At 45.6% G+C, this 20,831-nt stretch overlaps 1 long non-coding RNA gene across 1 annotated transcript; it reads right to left on the reverse strand.

Annotated features, from left to right (window-relative positions):
- Positions 1–2,734: 2,734 nt before the first annotated feature.
- On the reverse strand, positions 2,735–6,603 carry LOC134015529 (uncharacterized). Its single transcript, XR_009929134.1, has 3 exons — positions 5,850–6,603; positions 4,320–4,747; positions 2,735–2,906 (listed from the first exon to the last, which is right to left on the reverse strand). It is a non-coding gene; the product is annotated as an uncharacterized LOC134015529 (long non-coding RNA).
- Between the last annotated feature and the right edge of the window lie 14,228 nt (positions 6,604–20,831).

Genomic DNA, 20,831 nt, shown 5'->3' on the forward strand with positions numbered 1-20,831 from the left:
GATTCATAGCACTGTCAACAGCACATCAGATGGCTGGAAGGTTGGTTCCAACACAGCATTCAGAGAAAGAGATAGAGAAGGAAAGGAGAATATTTTTGCAGGTTTTTGGTTGAAAAATACAAAAAGCTGATCTTAAAAACTATCAACTCAAAGTCTGAACCTGAAAATGAGTTGTATGAGATGTTCTCTGTATTCTAATTAGGCCATTTAACCCTCTCTGCGCCATCAGTGAAACCTTGTCGGTCAGTTGTTTAGGAATCCGTTTTCATCCAAACATCTTTCTCTCAAGCCACCACAGGTGGGTCTGGATTCTGAATCTGCTGAGAAAGAACCAAGGAACACACACTTCCTCTTCTCTCAGAGCAGCCAGGAATCACTTCCTCCTGCGGAACTTCAGAGCCCATTTACTTCAAATGTTTTCTTTGACAAGGGGTCGGCTTTTCCCTCAAACTTCATTCACTGAGTGAGCAAGGTGGCACAGCCATCGAGCCAACCCTCCCCCCCCCCCCCCCTCTCTCTACACACAAGTACACAGCAGTGCGTGAAAAAGTAAACACGTTCCACGTTCTGATCTTGCCCGCTCACTTAGTCAGCCAGGACGGCCCTTATCTGGCTGATGAAGTGGTTTCCCCCGGGCTCTCAGGACCCAGGCCGTGCACTTTCCAAACAAACCCCCCTTTAGAGCGCACGCGTGCGAGGAGAAAAGGAGAACTAGGCACTTTCCGGACTCCACAAATCCCAAACCCTGAGTGCTGCTTGTTTGGTTAGCTGATAACGACCATGTTGGGGAACATGTGTGTTCCATTTAGTGGCTAATTAGGTGGCAGGCAGCACTGGTGAAGCATTGTAGCTTCCCTTCTGTCCCCCTCTGGTCCATCTGATAAGGAAGCCATTCTGGCTCGCATCAGTTTCCATTATATAAGGGGTGTTTTGCTGAGCGGAGATGCGACTGGAACACTTGTATGCCCCACTGGATTCAGGACACCAGCTACTGTCTGTGGATACAATGCTGGGGTGCATGTGTCTATCCCCAGCTGTAATTAAGTTAACAGGGAAACGTCCCTTCAGCTATTAGCAATAATGACCTCCTTCACTTTACTTAGCGCCATTATTTCACAAAGGAGGGAATGCTAAGAAAAGAGGGGAAAAAATAGGTTTTCAATGTCACAGCTTGTCCAGTTCCACTTTACTGAATGGACTTGTTACAAGGTGAGATAGTGAAGTGGAACTAACCGTCAGTTGAAACTGCTCCATTAAAACATTAAAAATGAAACAGCTTCCAACAGTTGGAGTTAAAATAGAATGAGAAGAAGCCCTTGAGGTTGAGCTGACCGTGTTTCTCCCATAATGCACTGCACCAGCCACATGAATCACTGGTGACTTGATTAAGTTTCACAGACGTCTCTTCAGGTTAGATGTTAGTATTTCCCTTAGCGCTCCAGTTTATAGTCCGTGACCACTCGATTGGTATTACACCCACTGGCTTCCCTCCAAACATAATAAGCACATTTGGTTGAGTAGAACGTAGGGTGGGTAGAATACAGACAGAGAGACTGACAGAGTGAGAGACAGAGAGAGAGAGAGAGAGAGAGAGAGAGAGAGAGAGAGAGAGAGAGAGAGAGAGAGAGAGAGAGAGAGAGAGAGAGAGAGAGAGAGAGACAAAGAGAGAGAGACAGATATCCACATCCTCCCATGTGTATGAACAACCAATTAACCAAGAATCCCGTTCAGAAAACTTCAATGGTAGCTGAATGAAAGCACACAAAAGTCATTTGTAAATGATCACAGGCCTCCCGCAACACCCTCCACTTACTGTCTTTCAACCTGGAAATACAAGACATTGCATACGTGCCTCAAGGCTGAACATTTTTACTGTGTGTGTTTAAACACAGGAAATCCATTCCTGACTAATTTCATTAACATGAGTATTGTTTCCTGTCCCTGTGTCTACTCTACTATAACCCTGGGCTCCAGGACAGTTTAACGGCTCCCTTGCTGGTGAAACCTGACCCAGATCAACACTAGGAGCCACCCCTTTGGAAGTCCACATCAGCCATCCAGACCATACATTTCAAAAAGGTTTATGGAGCACTAATGTAGCAGATATCAGGATAAAAAAAACGAGGATGTTTCATAGCATTGAACCAACACAAAGGATAGTGGAGCCCAGGTTGGGTGGAGCTGGGATACAGTAACAGGATCCAACAGCTCGCTACACCCTGGCCCTGCGGCGTAAACACAACCTGGAGAAGGAGCGGATCGGGGCTGAGGCACCGGCTGGGGCTGTCCGCCCAAACACAGCTCACCTCAGGGCAACCCTGACAAGGGCTCATCACATTACCGGCACTCTCCGGTTTCAGCGGCTTACGCCTTTCTGACAACAGGTTAACCAGACCGTTTAGCCCGTGTGTGGCATAACAGTTTCCAGCTTCAAAGTGAAATACGGATATGTGACTACATTGACGGAAAGTAGCGGTCATGTTTCCGTAGACTTCTAGATTGATAAACCATACAGCAAGCAACGGTTTATGAACGAACACAGCTTTACGTTCTGAGGTAAAACAATCAAAAAATGTTTCTTAATATTTTAAGTAGCATAACACTCAAGTTGCTGTCGAAAGACATTCCTTGTCCCGGAGCCCTAGTAAGCGCGTGGGTTTAAGAATTCCACCGCCACTAGATGGCGCGGTTTAATGTGCAATATGGATTGAGCTCAAAGTGGCTGACTTACTTGCACTCGCGGTCCTCGAGATCAAAATGCGGGTTGAAGTTGATTAGGATCCGCTGGTGAGGTCCCGGCGCTGTTATCACCCACACGCATTTCTGAGATTGAAAATATGACGTCGGGTAGCCAGGGGAAGTGAGGTAGTTTGCGCTCGTGATTCGGATGTTATCCCCACACTTGTCTGCAGGAAAGAGAAAGAGAAAGTTCTTAGAGAAAGTTCAAACCGCATCGTTACACATGCAGCCCAGGTTTCATACAGGACCCAGTCACGAAGCATTTACTATGGGTTAGATTATATTCACAAAACATAATAATTCATTAAAAAAAAATATTCCGTTGAATGAAACACTTTATTTGCCTTAAACCCACAGGGTTTGGGGTTTATAAAAAAATGTCCTATCATGATTGAGTCATGATTACAGTACTGAGAACATTAACAAGCTTCAGTATGTCCATATTTCTACACCACTTGGGCCAATATTGGATTAGTCTGTAGTTCCTTGACTCGCTTGTCCAACATCCGACTGAACTTCCTCTGCGTTTATGTTTATCCTCACCATGACGTGTAAAACCATGCAATGAGTACATTCTCATAGCTGAAACTATAACCTCGACATTTCTAAACGAAATTGTAAATGCGCGCGTTCATTGTGAAAAGAAAAAAAGGAAGGGAGTTCTGATGGAGATTTACTTTCAAGTCTTTCTGCCGACATCTTGAAAGATTGGGAATGCTGTCGAAATGTTATTATTTATATATATAGATATATAAATCCTACACTTTAATGTTACTATCCTAATTCCACAGGATTAGCCCCTGCTGAGATTAATGAGATTAGTTTATGCAACGGAGCACAGATCAACTCGTGCAAAACCAGTTACCTTGCCATGGGAAACCACGGGTCAAAGTCTAAAACCTGTTGTGAAGTGATTCATTCCAAAATATTTGATTGGGAAACATTATCAATGCGCGTAATTCAATTGAGATAAATAGGTTTAGTTAGGCTGTTGGTTACGAACATGTTTTTGTTCGTCGGACAACTATAGTCTAATATTGTTAGTTTATGGTTTTCATGTACGCAGAGAATTTACTCTTATTTTTGTCTTACAGTGGGCTATTCACATCCTTATCCGTATCCAACATTTTACAATGATAGGTTATGCTGTGGTTTGGAGAATAACACGCAAGGCAAGTCTCTTCAAGTAAGCTAAACTAAATTGCATTCATCTTAATTTGCGTGCTCAGTCATGCTTTAGCTTATTATAGCCTCTGCCATCTGCCAAACTGCTAAATGAATTTATATTCAATATAAAGGCTTTAATCAACAACGAAACACGGTTTTTGAAATATTTTCAAATAGGCATCTGGAAGTGTAAACATGAATAGCCAAAATATAGACACCAGGGAAGTGCATCGTATTACACTAAATGTAGCCTGCTATTCAATGCACCTGGTTGAAGGGTTTACAATAATGACCAGGCTACTCTAGGTGAATGCGTAAGGAGTTGACAAATATCATATAGCCTACTTAGAGACCGTTTATCCTAAAATATTGGGATGAGACTTGTATCAGAGAGTATCAGTTGTAACACTTACCATTTTTCGAAGCTCTGGCAAAGATGACAATTCCCATTAAGAGGATCAGAACTAATCCACAATGCATCCTTGTTTTGTCACAAAAAGTAAAATTAAGAAAACAAAAACGAAAGAAATCTCTTCGGTGTCTCGAGCCGTGCTATTTTTCTTCTTTCTTTTAAAACTTAGACCTACGGCAAACAAATAGAGCAAGAAGTGTCTTTACGCAGTTGAATTTCGTCTGAATGTGTCTCAAGTCGCTAGCATCCTGTCATTCAGCTGCGGTTTCCTCTCTCCTCTTCCAGTTGAGTTCCTCTCTCCAACACTGGCGATGCCATTTCCTCTCCAAGAAGTCGGATCAAGAACAATTTGAAGAAGAAAAAAAAGTCCAAAGACTCCCCTCTCGTTTCAAGTCCTAAAAATGATGACCAGGCACAGGTAATCCTTCGCTGTTAAATGGAAAGAAATATTGAGTGTGAGCAGTGATACATACTTTCAAAGGTGCGCAGATTGGAAAATCAAGCTCGCTTGGTCCTGCGCTCTGCTCATTCTCAAATCTGACAAGACACGAACTCGTAATGCTAACATCTGGCGAATGGCATTGCCCTAACAGGGACTTAAAGAGAAGGATACACCCCCTAAATTGCGACCACTTTTCTTCTGTTGAGCTGGTCGGTTGAACAGCCTAGCTGAGGATTTATTAGGGGTCTTTATTGGCTTGATCACAGGAATAAAAATCTCACAGCGGTAGACTCTGGTCCTGGTCTGACCGATTTTAATGCCTTTCACCGGGATCACCAGTGGACCAGACCAATCACTTCACGTTGTCATCGAAAGGGAGACGAGACCGACTACGGGGACTGTGTTACACATGTCCCTATACTAAGTAATCAGCCGTCTACTCTGAAACTTAAACGACCTGTTAGCGTCTCAAACGACCTAATTTATTTATTAATATAAATGCTTTTAAATGGGACGCTTACACTGAAATAATGGTCCACAGATTCTTTTATATACGACATCGAGTCCTCTCTTTCTACCGCGAGGGGTTGATTTGCTAGCCAATTTCAAGCGTTTCGGTGGTTATTTAACGCATCAATAACTGTTCAGATATTCCCATTGTTAAAGTAGGCTATGCCTCGCCATACAAAAGTCATTAAAATGCTACATTAAAAATGAGGGGAAATCGATACAAGTGTACATCAAAGCCAGTATGATTCGAAAGTGCCATACGCCTAAACACAAAGAGATACGGAGACAACATTATTAATTCTTATTCCATACCACTCAAGCTGCCACTCAAGTCACAATGAGTAAAATAACATGACAGTATTTTCTTTTTCTTAAAGGATCCAAAATGAACATGTTTTTTTAGTTTCTTGTAGGGCACTATATAGATTATAGACGAACCAACAAATGTAAACTGTTGGTATATTTACAGTGTATATCATACAATAGCATATCAGTTAAATTCTTTATTTAAATAGTCTAATTTGTAGGCTATACATACTCAATTAGGATATTGGCTATAAAGAAACAAATTGCAATCACCTGCTTCTGTGGACTTGCAATCCCAGGTAGGCTATCTGATATCAGACTGGATGGCTCCGGTAACCGAAAGGAAACCGCATGCCCCTGTTTGGGCTCTGTGTGTAGACGCGGTCCACCGTCCAGTTTCCGTACACACCGACAGGACTACGGGACAGGTCTTCAAACGCTGACGAGAGGAGAGTCGATTTCCAAGTGTGCTTCCAGAGAATCAATAGGCTAGTCCACACGCCGGTGCGAACCCACAGCACAGCCTCCAACCCAAGACTGCTAGACACTGGCGATTCCCGGAGACTCTCCGCGCGCAGACAACCGGTTCTCCGCTGCTCTCTCGGTGATGGCTTTACGGCTTTTTCCCCTTACGAACAACAGAACGGGTCCGAAAGGTCGCTTGACGGAGGTGAATTGTAAACGATACAGTAAAGAGTCCTTCACTTGAGAAAAGAAACCAAGTTATTTCCCCTCACTACGCGTCTCCGCTCTTTGCTGCTCGGGCGCTCGGGAGTGAATAGTGAGATTTTGGAGTCTCCGGCAGCGAGACACAGTCACACGCCCCTTCACCAGGGGGTTGCCTGGGCAATCTAGATGCAGATTCAGTTGCTGTGCTGCCGCGCAGTTATCAGCGTCAATACTGTTCCGTCACATTAGGGCACTAGGAGGACACAGGGTACTCACTTACATTACTTAAGAGCGAGCACTGATCCACTATATGTTGCTATATCGCATTTTGAGACGCAATCACTAACGTTTCTTTACCCTGCCGTGACTTGAACCTTATTGCATAGGTAGGGTATGCTACAAGAGACTCATACTAATGGAGGGGTAGGGTGCGCAAACTCAGTTGTTGGCCCGCGTGCCAAGCAAGTGCAGAACCACTTGAGCTATTGATTGACAGCACAATCTGAAATATTCTCGCGGGGTGGGTTGAAAACGTGCCTTTAAAGCCTTGGCATTCATTAAAACCTTTTAGAGGCTTATTGTTGTCAGATTTAGATTAATAACATCAAACACGTAACAACGGCGTGATATTGAAGGATTTGTTGAAAGCAGCATTGGGCGCACCAGGGGTTACCCTGCATGCTGTGAGGAGGTCAGAGAATTAGAGGTGTATTGGAGAGTCTCCCAGATAGGGTTAAATCGAGCTGACACGCTGATGTTTTATCAGGTTCCCTGATGAACACACGCCTTCTGAGGAAAAAAACGAAAAACAAACAGCTTGTCTGCCGTGTACTTATGAACTGGCTGACCGCTGTAACTAGTGGGAAAAACCGCATGTAAAGGGCCGTTGAGCGTTCCAACCTCCAGGTGGAGTCACGAGTCGACTTGGGGGTCCCGGTTAGAATCTGCCTCAGATGGACCTGTGTTTACAAACACAGCCGGAGTTTTGTATATGGTTGTCCGACCTAACTTTCCCCAATCATATCGTAAGTTACAAAAGTAATATCCTCCAGTGGAAGACATAATCAAAGCATTGATGAAATAATTTTGACATAGGCCTACTAAAGTGATAAACAGATGGCCTACAACGAACTCAACAACACAGACGTCGACTTTGTGTAGCTTATAACTGAAAGACCGTTACAAGATAAGGCAGTGATCTTCAGCTGCGCTAATGGTTTTCTTTCCTACATGGATGAATAGTCTTATTCCACCCAGCAATGGTAATTCTCCTTTTGGTAGATTGAGAACACTCAATGGTGGAGAGGTATTGGTCCTCTCCATCAAAGCAGCCTTAACTAGACGCGTGTCTTACGGATAACAAGGCATAGGAACAATGGGCTGGAGTAATTTCACAAGGGCGGCTGCCGCCATATCTGAAATGAGGGGAATTGTGAAGGAACAATAAAGGAGCCGTTTAAAGGATTTGCTCCTCCGTATCCACGCTAATCTTTAATACATTCCTGAGGAATAATTAGCCTGGCACAAAAGCGTACATTTTCGGGCCTGGTTGAGCCATCCATTCGCTTGATTTCATTAGCCGGCAGTTTTATTATCATTCTTTAAACGAGAATTGCCCGTGGAGGAAAACAGATGTTAATATATTTCAATACGTTGGGTCAAGATGAACAATATTATTCATTTTCTTATCAACAGGGGTGGCCAAGTCAACCAACGGCAGACAACTGACAGTTACTAGGCCGCATAGTAAAATTCTGACAGGAAAGACAGCCAACTGTCTTTCCAGCAATTCCTATTCGGAACTCGTGTCAGTTTTACGACTACAGCTGCACGATAAAGCCACGATATTTTCATCATTGCCCAAAATGAATGGGTATGCGATGCCAGTCCTGATGTCAGATAGACTCGAGAACAGACCGGACCTTGAGCTCTCTAATACGCATCATTAGAACTTCATGTTGTAAGTGATTGATGGTCAATATTGGACCCTTTGATATTAAGGTCCATAGGCTATATTCATCTTGGCTAGCGCTGCTTTGTAAAAACAGGTGATATTTTGGACTGTCACTAGCATGACCACTGTGCCGCGTGAATACGTCTCTTCCGATGATATTTACTGACTGATAGGCAGCGGATTTAACCGACAGGAAATTTTAAATACATGGTCTTGTTTCACCACATTGTGGCAGGAGTTTTTAGGGATACACCATTAACTTATATAAAACATGGTTACCTTCTAATCAGAGGGTTTTCCCCTCATGGCCGCAGTTTAAACACTGCTATTTTGGTTGTACAAGTTCAGTTTGTGTGTTGAATGAGTGGATGCTGCAGTCACACAGTTTGGATGACACTGTAAAGAGGTTGTTACACTTCACACTTTTGGCAGCTGTTAGTAATTATTTCCCTAAGAACATTTCACACACCCTTGAACAAGCGTGATGGCACAATTGCACACCTTCAACTGGTCTTGTGCTAGGGTTGCCAGGGTTGCCAGGGTTTGTGTGTTTGTTTGTATGTGTGCGTGTGTGTGTGTGTGTGTGTGTGCGGACACAGGTGTTTGCGAGTAGAAACAAAGAGCAGAAAAGGATCTTAAGAGAGAAGAGGTGAAACAGCGAGAAAGAGCACATTGATATTCCTGTCAGTTAGTCAATACCAAACTTTTAGAACATCGAACATTGAGCAGCTTCAGTTCCGTGTCTGTCCGTCTCCGACTAAGCTTCTGTAGACAAAGAGAGCTGTGAAGGTGCTGTTTTAACGTCAGATCCTCCGGCTGGGAACTCGCCATGGGAAACCCAGAAAACCCCAGAACTACCCTCTCTCTCCGCTCTCTGTGGGCTTGAGAGAGATCAAGGTCTGGAGGAACCCAAGCGTTTCTCCTACGGGGCCCTTGGATGAGGTGAAACTAAGTGTGAATGGAATTAGCAAGAGGAGGGAGAGAGTTGTGTGAAGTTGTGGAGACGTTATGGTAATAGATGTACAACATGAGGAGAGGATCACGTTGAGGGCTACTCCTGGAAACCAAACTGACACGCAGGTACTTGGGAGGAGGTGGAAGGAAATAAAACAAGAGATGAAAACGCCTTCATTAAAAGAAGACACATTTACAGTGACATTTAGCGAAGCGGTGAGGATGTATGCATAAATATGCATAATGTTGCGGGGAAATATCGAGAGTTACACAGAGGTAGAGGGAGGAGAAAGATGGCACCTGAATTAATGATGAGGCAGAGTGTGTGTGTGTGTGTCCGTGGTTGAAAATGTCTGTGCACTTGTCTGTGTGTGGTTGAGTCTGTCTATCTCTTTGTGTGTGTGTGTGTGTGTGTGTGTGTAGTTGTGTGTGTGCTTGTGTGACAGTACTGTAATTGGATGCATACTTTAACTTCCTTCATTTCCAACTCAGTCTTGCAGCAACACTATTTCACATCATCACAGACAGAAATTGCCCAATCTGCAATGCCTAATCAAGCGGCCTTTCTGGAGACACAGGCTCACAATTGTCACCATTTCTTAATTAGCGTTCTGGAGCATAACGGGTCAACAGTCTGGTGTATCCTTGATTTTGGTGCATTTTAGGGAGGCTTGTTGTTTTCCGGCTCACCACGTCTTATCAAACATGGGACGAACCTCTCCAAAACAGAGACAGACTAGAGAGAGAGAGACAGGGAGAGAGAGGGAGAGTGTGAGAGAGACAAAGAGGGAGAGGGAGAGATAGACAGAAAGAGAGCGGGAGAGAGAGAGACAGGGAGAGAGAGGGAGAGTGTGAGAGAGACAAAGAGGGAGAGGGAGAGATAGACAGAAAGAGAGCGGGAGAGAGAGAGACAGGGAGAGAGAGGGAGAGTGTGAGAGAGACAAAGAGGGAGAGAGTGAGAGATAGACAGAAAGAGAGCGGGAGAGAGAGAGACAGGGAGAGAGAGGGAGAGTGTGAGAGAGACAAAGAGGGAGAGGGAGAGTGTGAGAGAGACAAAGAGAGAGAGGGAGAGATAGACAGAAAGAGAGCGGGAGAGAGAGAGACAGGGAGAGAGAGGGAGAGTGTGAGAGAGACAAAGAGAGAGAGGGAGAGTGTGAGAGAGACAAAGAGGGAGAGGGAGAGTGTGAGAGACAAAGAGGGAGAGTGTGAGAGAGACAAAGAGAGAGGGAGAGTGTGAGAGAGACAAAGAGAGAGAGGGAGAGTGTGAGAGAGACAAAGAGGGAGAGGGAGAGTGTGAGAGAGACAAAGAGAGAGAGGGAGAGTGTGAGAGAGACAAAGAGAGAGAGGGAGAGTGTGAGAGAGACAAAGAGGGAGAGAGTGAGAGATAGACAGAAAGAGAGCGGGAGAGAGAGAGACAGGGAGAGAGAGAGAGACAAAGAGAGAGAGGGAGAGTGTGAGAGAGACAAAGAGGGAGAGAGTGAGAGATAGACAGAAAGAGAGCGGGAGAGAGAGAGACAGGGAGAGAGAGAGAGACAAAGAGAGAGAGAGAGGGAGAGTGTGAGAGAGACAAAGAGGGAGAGAGTGAGAGATAGACAGAAAGAGAGCGGGAGAGAGAGAGACAGGGAGAGAGACAAAGAGAGCAAGGGAGAGAGGCGTAGAGAGGGAGTGGATATGTCAGGGAGAAATGCTATGTAGGTCAATGAGGAATTGCACTGGGATATAGCCCTCTTCAGCTCTGTGTGCGAGGGATGATTTGATTTCTTGTGAATCCATTCAACGTGAATTATGAGACTTCACCCTCTTCGAAAAAATCACCTTGGTGAACATCCTAGAAATTCTTTGTCTCGCTCGTATTCAATACGAACCCTCTCCAGTGCGGTCCCTGAACGGAGGCAGGGCATTGCATCATAACAGTCCTGGCAAGGAAAACAAAACAAAAAACACTAAACTGACCATTGAAACGGATACTTCACACCCACCCTTCCGCCCCCCACTCCCACCATCTCTATTCCCAATCTTTGTTTGGTCAATAATTACCACAACAGGTGGTAAACCTAGTCACCCTCTGGCCTGTGTTTCATGGAGGTTAAAGTCCTGGACAAGAGGGGACGAAATGGAGAAGGAAACCTCAGCACAGTAAGCACAATGGCCTCTGTCCCTGTAATTAAGTACAGGAAACCCCCACAATGCCACAGAGGTCTGTGATGGTGAAGATTAGCCCACAGAGTGACAGGGATACTGTGCAAGATGAGACCGTGTCCATTGTGACAGAGTCCAAGCTGTGGGGAGACTCACACTACCACTCTCACTGTTTAGTGAGCGTGGCTATGGGGTTGTAGAGTGATGGAGGTTTGAAGGATGTGTGTGTGAGTGTGTGTGTTCCTGTCTACAGTAGGTGAGTCCTGACACAGGGTCATATGACGGCTCTAATGATTGAGTGAGAGATCATTTACTGACTGACTGAGTTGGAATAGGCTAAGAGTCCATGCACACACAGATAAGCTTTGCTCTGATTGCACTAACCACAGTGTGGGAATCCACTAACTGCTCACTAAGACAACATCTTCTACTTTCTGGAATAGGATCTAGAAATCCAGGGTTTTCGTATGCCTGAGTTATGAAGACACATACCCTGTGTCGATTAGTGGTGCGTGCAACAGTCCTAACATGTTGCTGGATGCCTTTCCCTGGTGTTTTTCGAGGTGGGTTATTTCATCAGAAGTGGGCATCCTTCCAGCTCAGGAGTTGCCTCTGCCAGATGATCGTGACCTCTTAAACTCACTTCTTCTTCTCAGTCAATGTCTCCGCTTGTTATCCTGCCTGCACGCACCCGCCCAGCCGGGCAACTCCAGCTCTGCGTGTCAGAGTTCGCCTCTCAGAGAAGTCACCCTGTCCAGAGAGAGACAAGCAGGAGGGCGCCACGGCTAACTGCTCCTCTCTCAGGAGACGGCGTGGACAGAGAGAGAGAGAGAGAGGGAGGGAGGGAGACAGAGAGAGGGAGAGAGAGGGACACAGAGAGAGGGAGACAGAGAGAGAGAGGGAGAGAGAGGGAGGGAGGGAGACAGAGAGAGGGAGAGAGAGGGACACAGAGAGAGGGAGACAGAGAGAGAGAGGGAGAGAGAGGGAGGGAGGGAGACAGAGAGAGGGAGAGAGAGGGACACAGAGAGAGGGAGACAGAGAGAGAGAGGGAGAGAGAGGGAGGGAGGGAGACAGAGAGAGGGAGAGAGAGGGACACAGAGAGAGGGAGACAGAGAGAGGGAGAGAGAGGGAGGGAGGGAGACAGAGAGAGGGAGAGAGAGGGACACAGAGAGAGGGAGACAGAGAGAGAGAGGGAGAGAGAGGGAGGGAGACAGAGAGAGAGATGGGGTGGGTGGTGGGGGTGGTCATGGGGGTGGGGATGGGGGTAATCATGAAACGATCCTGTTAGAGGAAGCCAGCACCGTCTTGGACAGCGGACAAAAGCGACAGCTCACCACGGTTCCCCTCGTCATATTTTATGGTTAATTATAAAGCATTTGATGAGAGTGGCTGTTTTACAAAGGCCAAACGGATTATAATGTTCAATGTAAAGCCATATGGCTGGGTGTAATCGCTACGAGGTTTCAGCCAACACTCATAGAGAGTTTCTTGGCGGGAAAACGGCCCCGACGACACCACCCTTGTAGACGCTCACGCTGCTGTGATCTGCCATCGCTACAGACTGATTCCTTTTTCTTTTTTAAGGAGTGGACAGTGCCAGGCCAGTCAAAAGACATCAGATCAGGACTGACATGGAACATGGAACATTCGGTGATTTAACGTCGTGTAATTCTATTCAATTTCCTGAGAAACATCTATTCTCGTTCCCTTGTTGTCTGTCATCCCAGGACACAATCACACAAGCCCTAGTCTGACAATGAAACTGTGATGCTGTTGACCTTACGTGACCCCATTTGTTTTTGCTGCCAGTGTCTGATCCAGCGATATGTCTCAGTCTGGTTATTATCCCAGGCTCTACGAACACACGCACCCCCCCCCGTCCCGTCCCGTCCCGTCCTCAAAGCCTGTAAGCTATATCCAGGTTATCTCCCTTCAGCCTGCCACTCATTATCAATGTCACATCGCATAGCTGCCTTCTTTACACATCCAAACACACACACACACACACACACCCACACAAACGCACACACACACACACACACACACACACACACAGGTTCTCCAAATAATCCTTGTAATAGGAAGTGTTCAGGTCTTGCGGTTTCTGGGCTTGCCCTTTTTTCCCCAGTAAGCGACTCCACCACTCTGTCAGACAGCACCAGAGGAAGTGCAGCTAAGAGGACACTTAATTTGTCTTGTTTTTATCATTATCTCAGTGGCCAGCGCGTGACCCACACAAACATGCTCCCTTATCGATTTAACGTCGCTCTGCGTATGGCAGTGATGCACGGCTACATATTTCTCATTTTCGTAAAAAGCCTCAAATGAACGTTGGTGTGTGCCACACCCAGTGTTGACTAGGGAGCCTAATGGAGGTGGAGGGTTTGAAGAATGAAGGGTTGTAATATACTGTTGACGGTTGCTCTCTACATAACAACTTGACTCATTGACGCCAACGTACATGTTCAAGATGTCAGTGTCGAGTCTTACTGTAATCAATTATTTAAATGGTGTGGAATTGAATAATACTCCTTTCTGATGAAGCCTGACTTTAATCTACTTATTAGTATTATTATCAAGGACTGTCTAGGTGAATAATCATCATTTGAAATTATGATATATTGTAGTATTAAATAATGAGTGCTGGCACACAGTACAAATTTTAAATACTTTGCCATCTCTGTGATTACTCAAAGCTTATATATCTGAATGAAATAAGTGTCACTTAAACAAGTTGTTATTGTAGAACTAGTCTGGGCTCCCTTGTTGTTGGTTTTCCCTCATAAATCTCTCCCTCCTGTGTGTACGTGTTCTGCTTCCCTGTGTGTGTGTGTGTGTGTGTACGTGTTCTGCTTCCCTGTGTGTGTGTGTGTGTGTGTACATGTTCTGCTTCCCTGTGTGTGTGTGTGTGTGTGTACGTGTTCTGCTTCCCTGTGTGTGTGTGTGTGTGTGTGTACGTGTTCTGCTTCCCTGTGTGTGTGTGTCCCTGTGTGTGTGTGTGTACGTGTTCTGCTTCCCTGTGTGTGTGTGTGTGTCCCTGTGTGTGTGTGTGTACGTGTGTTGCTTCCCTGTGTGTGTGTGTGTGTGTGTGTGTACGTGTGTTGCTTCCCTGTGTGTGTGTGTGTGTGTGTGTGTACGTGTGTTGCTTCCCTGTGTGTGTGTGTGTGTGTGTACGTGTGTTGCTTCCCTGTGTGTGTGTGTGTGTGTGTGTGTGTGTGTGTGTGTGTGTGTGTGTGTGTGTGTACGTGCTCTACTTCCCCTGTTGAGGCAGACCCAGGAGCGTGAGGTCACAGAACAACAGAGGCAGTAGAAGAGGGGAGACAGAGTAAAATCTTTTACAAGTTTGGATTACGACACAACAAACACACGGTTGTAAATCCACGTCGTGGGGCACAAGAGAACCGCGGTGAGGGGAATAAAACCTGCCGCGCTCGTAGAACACATGATCGTTCTCACGCTCTGAGAGGAGAGGAGCTGGCATCGGCTAACAATGTGAATTGGGAACACTAAATGCTACCACAACTTAGAAAGCTTTGAGGAGCCCTTTTTAATAGGGCGACACCCTGTTTAATCAACATTTGTTCCAACTTAAGGAGAGCTTTGATGAGCTTGCATGATGGAGTTGGAGCTCTTCCTAACTTTCTGGAATTCCTCTGATACCAGAGACTGTGGAATGTTTAGTTTGGCTCTGTTAATTTGGAATTTAGACATAGCTTGATTTTTATGGCCAAGGTTTTTTTTGGAAGTAGCCAAAAGGGTTCTTTTTTGAAGCTTTGTTGAAATCATCCTTCTGGCTTTGGGGGTTTAGTGGGAATAAGAAACTGTTCAAAGTGAGATTTGTGAAAGTGAGAGTAAAGAAAGGCATGTATTTTTTGTTTCTTCAGAACATTTAAAACACATTGCTCCTCTCTCAGGGACCCGGATTGGTTAGCATGTCTGTCAGATTAATGCTTCGGAATCTTCCATGGACTTTATTTTCCAAAACCTTTGAAGATTTCCCATAAAGTTTAGAAAGCAGGCTAGCTATATCTCTAAACAAAACCATCAAACATAACTTGCATATAGGTCATCTTTGTTTGAATGTCATCAATTTCATGATGAGAAATAGTCATGTATTTGTTGAGATGGTTCGTTGACCAAATATCAAAACACAACTCTTGTTACACTATTAAACGGTACAATAGACAGTGTTAGACATTGTTGACTAAGCGCTGAACTTTCAAAGTGTGAACAGGGTGTGTCCTCTGCTCTGTTTGTAGGTTGTGACAAGCCTGGAACAGACCAATCACAGCTGAGTGTTAGTGTCAGTTTGACTGTGTCACACTTTACGATAACAATTAATGCCATCTTCAGAATTTCATGAAAAATTAAGGAAACGTTTGACATCAATTTAAGCTGCTTTCATCCCCCCCATATTTGTTCAAATTAAAGATCTCTCATTAACTGTTTACTGTAGAGGACCATCTGGTGGCAATCCCCAATCCACCCATTTAACATTTTCAGAAAAGCCATGTTGACGAAACATGACAGTCTCCAATTTCTAAATGTTTAGAAGATTGACAACGATGTCGTGTATTACTGCAGGGCTGAAATTATCGTAACTTGTTAAACTTGTCAGACACACCAAGCAGCTTGAATAATGGTGTTGTGTTTGCTTGGTGTGTTCCCATGCCTTCCTATCAGTAATGATATGGCTGGAATGTGTGTGTGTGTGTGTCAAGACTGAGGTTAACTTTTCTGTCATTTCTGAGGTTAAAGTGTGCGGGGGTTTTAAGCACTTCTAAAAACAGTCGACCTAACTGGAAGCATGTTCAGTGACAGTTCCAAAACACCTCTGTACACTGATAAGTTTGTGTGAGTCAATCATTTCACAAGTGTTTGTGTGTGTTTTTGTGTGGGAGAGAAAAGGCGGGAGTGTATTATTCCACAATCCCACAACAGCTCTGACAGGAAGTAGATAGGAAAGACACAGAGTGCATGCTGGGATACCAAAAAGTACTAACAGTGCACGACTCGGTAAAAACACATCTTAGCGAGATTTGGGGCTCGTTTCCTAGGTAGCGGTGGAAGCTTGGTCTCTGAGATAAGGCCTGAGGTGTTCAGTCTCCCAGTGTGTCAGTGTGTCTCCCAGTGTGTCAGTCTGTCTCCCAGTGTGTCAGTGTGTCTCCCAGTGTGTCAGTGTGTCTCCCAGTGTGTCAGTGTGTCTCCCAGTGTGTCAGTCTGTCTCCCAGTGTGTCAGTCTGTCTCCCAGTGTGTCAGTGTGTCTCCCAGTGTGTCAGTGTGTCTCCCAGTGTGTCAGTGTGTCTCCCAGTGTGTCGGGAGTCAAGTGGCTGAGCGGTGAGGGAGTCGGGCTAGTAATCTGAAGGTTGCCAGTTCGATTCCCGGCCGTGCCAAATGAGGTTGTGTCCTTGGGCAAGGCACTTCACCCTACTTGCCTCGGGGGGAATGTCCCTGTACTTACTGTAAGTCGCTCTGGGTAAGAGCGTCTGCTAAATGACTAAATGTAAATGTAAATGTCTTCACGTCACTGTAGTTCAGTGACAGGTGCCCTCCAAGTCTTCCCAAAGTCAAACATGTTTCGGAGCAGAGCAGGAGCTGTGCACAGCAGTACTGTGCTTCACTCAAACCTCCACATCTTACAAACACAGCCAAACGTCCAGGTCACGGGGAGAAATAAAAGAGGATATTTTCAAAAACTGTTCATTCACAGTCTTGTGTGTTTTAAATATAATTGTATTCCTATTTTTTTTTTTTTCTAAATGCTTATACAGAGTCCTAGTATCAGCTCAGTTTATTAAAAGCAATTTCAATACTTCGATTTCCTTATTGGATCTATGTGCAGGGCACAAAGATCCAACAGAATATCCTGATATCTTATTCATTTGAAATTCCACCGAGCAATAATGATTTGGTAGTGCAAACAGATTTGAAATCAAGCTTTTCTCACTGAGCTATCATAAAAAACCTCATGGGGTATGGGTAATATCAGGATGAATGGGAGAAATCAAACAGATATTATCTGGATGGCTCTATCATTTTTCCCGGATATTCAGAAAGTTGATGTGCTTTTTGGGAGGGAGGGGAGGAGGTGCAGAACAAACATTTAATAATAATTTGATAATAACAAGTAAATTCCTCAGTATACAGACTTTATCAGTCTCTAATAAAACAGTCCCTGTTTAATGATCTGAATGGTTAAAAGCGTGACTATTGAATAACTAGCATGACACACTCCACTGGTAGAAGAGAAGACATTGATTGTCATTGTCTTGGGCTGTTCTCACTAAACAACAAACAGAGAGAGAGACAGAGAAAGAGAGGGAGAGAGGTAGAGAGAGACAGAGAAAGAGAGAGGTAGAGAGGGAGAGAGGGAGAGAGGTAGAGAGAGACAGAGAAAGAGAGAGGTAGAGAGGGAGAGAGGGAGAGAGAAAGAGAGGGAGAGAGAGAGAGAGGGAGGGAGAGAGAAAGAGAGGGAGAGAGAAAGGGAGAGAGAGAGAGGGAGAGAGGGAGAGGGAGAGAGAGGGAGAAAGAGAAATAGGAAAGGTAGGAGAAAACCCAAAACAGGCACACAGAGAGAGAGGGGCACTACAAATCCTCTGTACTGAAACATAATCTTTGTGTGGGTCTGGAGATGATTTAGTGCGGTGAGTCTAAGAGGGGTTCTGCTCAACCCGCTGTGCGAGGCAGCAACACAACATCCACCCATGACCCTTCCAAAACATTCCCACCTAAAACATCTACTTAGGCTGCCACATTAGCTTTCGAAAACATGTTCCACTCGGCCAAAACACACCGAGAATCTTGCTGTTGGCATACCCTGACTCCAGGCCCGGACCCTCGTTGACTCTAGCAGCTAGAGCTGGGGAGAGATAACCTCGACTCTCCCAGGGTCCTGGGACCCTGCAGGATCAGTCACTCATTATCTGAGGTCAGCCTTTTATGGCCCCTTTACCAGCCAGGCCTGCTGGTGGATCTGTCTCCTGGCCTTGAGCTGCCATGTCGGGGCTTCTGTGTGGGCCTGCTGGGTGGGAGAGCTCACAAGGCCAGGAAGAGGGTATCTGTCAGTCGTAAACACGCCGGGACAAGAATCACAGCATCCACAAAACCTGTTTAATGGTTAACACACCACCCTCAGAGAGGGAGAAATAGAGAGAGATAGAAAGACAGAGATAGAGAGAGAGGCCCCGAGGCTAGAATTAGACTCCCCCTCCTCCCCTCTTATTAACCCTTGTGTTATCTTCGGGTCATTCTGACCCATCAGTCATTGTGACCCACCGTCGTATTGCGACAAATTTACCTCATACAAAAACAAAGTGAAGCATTTTCTTTTAACTGTCGGGCTGTCTCAGACCCCCCACATTGGAATGGTTAAAAGAAAATTATTTGTATTTGTTTTTGTATTGGGTAAAATTGGGTAAACACAACGGTGGTTCGTTATGAACCTTTGGGTCATGTGACCCGAAGGCAGCACGAGGGTTAACACAACGATGGTTCGTTATGAACCTTTGGGTCATGTGACCCGAAGGCAGCATGAGGGTTAACACATAGCAGTGGTCAGTGAGAGAGAAGTTCTCAGGGTCCTGGTGAATCATTTTATTATATTGTGTTTGTGACACAATATAATTCCACAGTTATATGTCAATTCTCAGGCATGTTGCCACTAGCCTGGCAGTTACAAGTCACAATTTGTACCTTGTTTCTCCCTAGAACATCAGTCTGTTTTTTTCAGTTACAAACATCACAACCTTATATCACAAACATCAATACAGCTAGAGTGATTTAAACACAGACACAGGGAATATCATTGTAGTGTTATAGTGTACAGTTGTAATTTGTGTGGACCTAGGTCAATTAATAACTGATTCATTCCAGTCAGTTTTCAAACCGCTCTCATGACTGTGGTGCTTCTATACCCGGCGGAGTAGAAAGATTTATGATCATAGTCTGGGGAGTGTGTGTGAGGAAGGGTGTTGTGTGGGCATTTGGGTGAGTTAGAGAGAAAGAGCTAGAATGAAAGAGAGAAAGTGGTAAAGAAACAAGGAGACAGAGAGAGAGAGAGAGAGAGGGGGCGAGGGAGAGAAGGAAAAAGAGAGAGGGAAGGAGAGAGGGAAGGAGAGAGGGAAGGAGAGAGGGCGATGGGGAGAGGGAAAAGGAGAGAGGGAAGGAGAAAGAGAGGGAAGGAGAGAGGGAGGGAGAGAGAGAGAGAGAGGGAGAGAATGAGAGAGAGACAGAAGGAGAGAGAGAGGGAAAAGGAGAGAGGGAAGGAAAAAGGGAGGGAGGGAGGGAGAGAGAGAGAGGAGAGAGAGAGAGAGGGAAGGAGAGAGAGAGGGAAGGAGAGAGAGGGAGAGAGAGAGGGAGAGAGAGAGCGAGGCAGAGAGAGAGGGAAGGAGAGAGAGGGAGGGAGAGAGAGAGAGAGGGGAGGGAGAGAGAGAGCGAGGCAGAGAGAGAGAGAGAGGGAGGGAGAGAGAAGAGATAGAGAGAGAGAGAGAGAGAGAGAGAGAGAGAGAGAGATGAGAGAGAGAGAGAGAGAGAGAGAGAGAGAGAGAGAGAGAGAAAGAGGGAGAGGGAGAGAGGGAGGCAGAGAGAAAGAGAGAGAGAGAGAGAGAGAGAGAGAGAGAGAGAGAGAGAGAGAGAGAGAGAAGACATGCGTTGCTAAAAGCTCCCATGTGTCTCAGCCACGTGCACAGTGCAATCATGCCTTGCCGGCAACTTAATAATCATGTCAATATTACCCTCTTTGTTTTATAGCCCCCCCAACACCCTAAACACACACACACACACACACTGCTATGAATTGGGGTTTGTGACACCCTCTATCTATCAGAGAGGGGAGCACTAGGATGCTGCCGGGACCGTGTGCTGTGTGATGTATAGCCCTCCCCGCCCCCCCTCCTTCATGTAGAACACACCACCAGTGATCACCACTTGTAAACGGAGAGGTGGGAATTGCCCACTTCACATATCTGAGCACACGTTCACATAGGAAGGCACACACGTCCGTGCACACACACACATGCACAAACACACACACACACACGCATACAGAAAAGCAGACTAATGTACGAACATTAGTCTGCTCTTGATATTCTGTCAGTCTGTCTCTCTCTCTCTCTCATTTTTCTCTCTGCCTCGCCCCTCTCTTCTCTCTCCCCAGATACATAGCTCAGCACAGAGTTTAATGAGGTAATTTCATTTGCCTGAACCCGTATGCAAAACAAATGCACTGACTTAATCAGAGCTGGTTGGCTGATGCAGCGGTGCCAGAGTGTGTCTGCTACTTCCTGTCCTCGGTGTACATCATTCTGGAACGGCTGAACTTCCCATGCACCCTCACCCGAGTGTGACACCCATGCCGACGTGAACGCCACCCTCGCACACCATCCCCACCCCAGAGTCTCTCTGCCCAATGGCAGCACCATCACACCCTCCTCTCTGGCATCAATTATGCCTCTGAAGATATATGGTTCTGTACTTTGTGAGTTGGATGTATGCAGTGATGGGGGAGAGAGATAGAGGGAAGGAGAGAGAAGGAGAGAGAG

The sequence above is a fragment of the Osmerus eperlanus genome, unplaced genomic scaffold (genome assembly GCF_963692335.1).
Source record: "Osmerus eperlanus unplaced genomic scaffold, fOsmEpe2.1 SCAFFOLD_353, whole genome shotgun sequence".
NCBI classification, from domain to species: Eukaryota; Metazoa; Chordata; class Actinopteri; order Osmeriformes; family Osmeridae; genus Osmerus; species Osmerus eperlanus.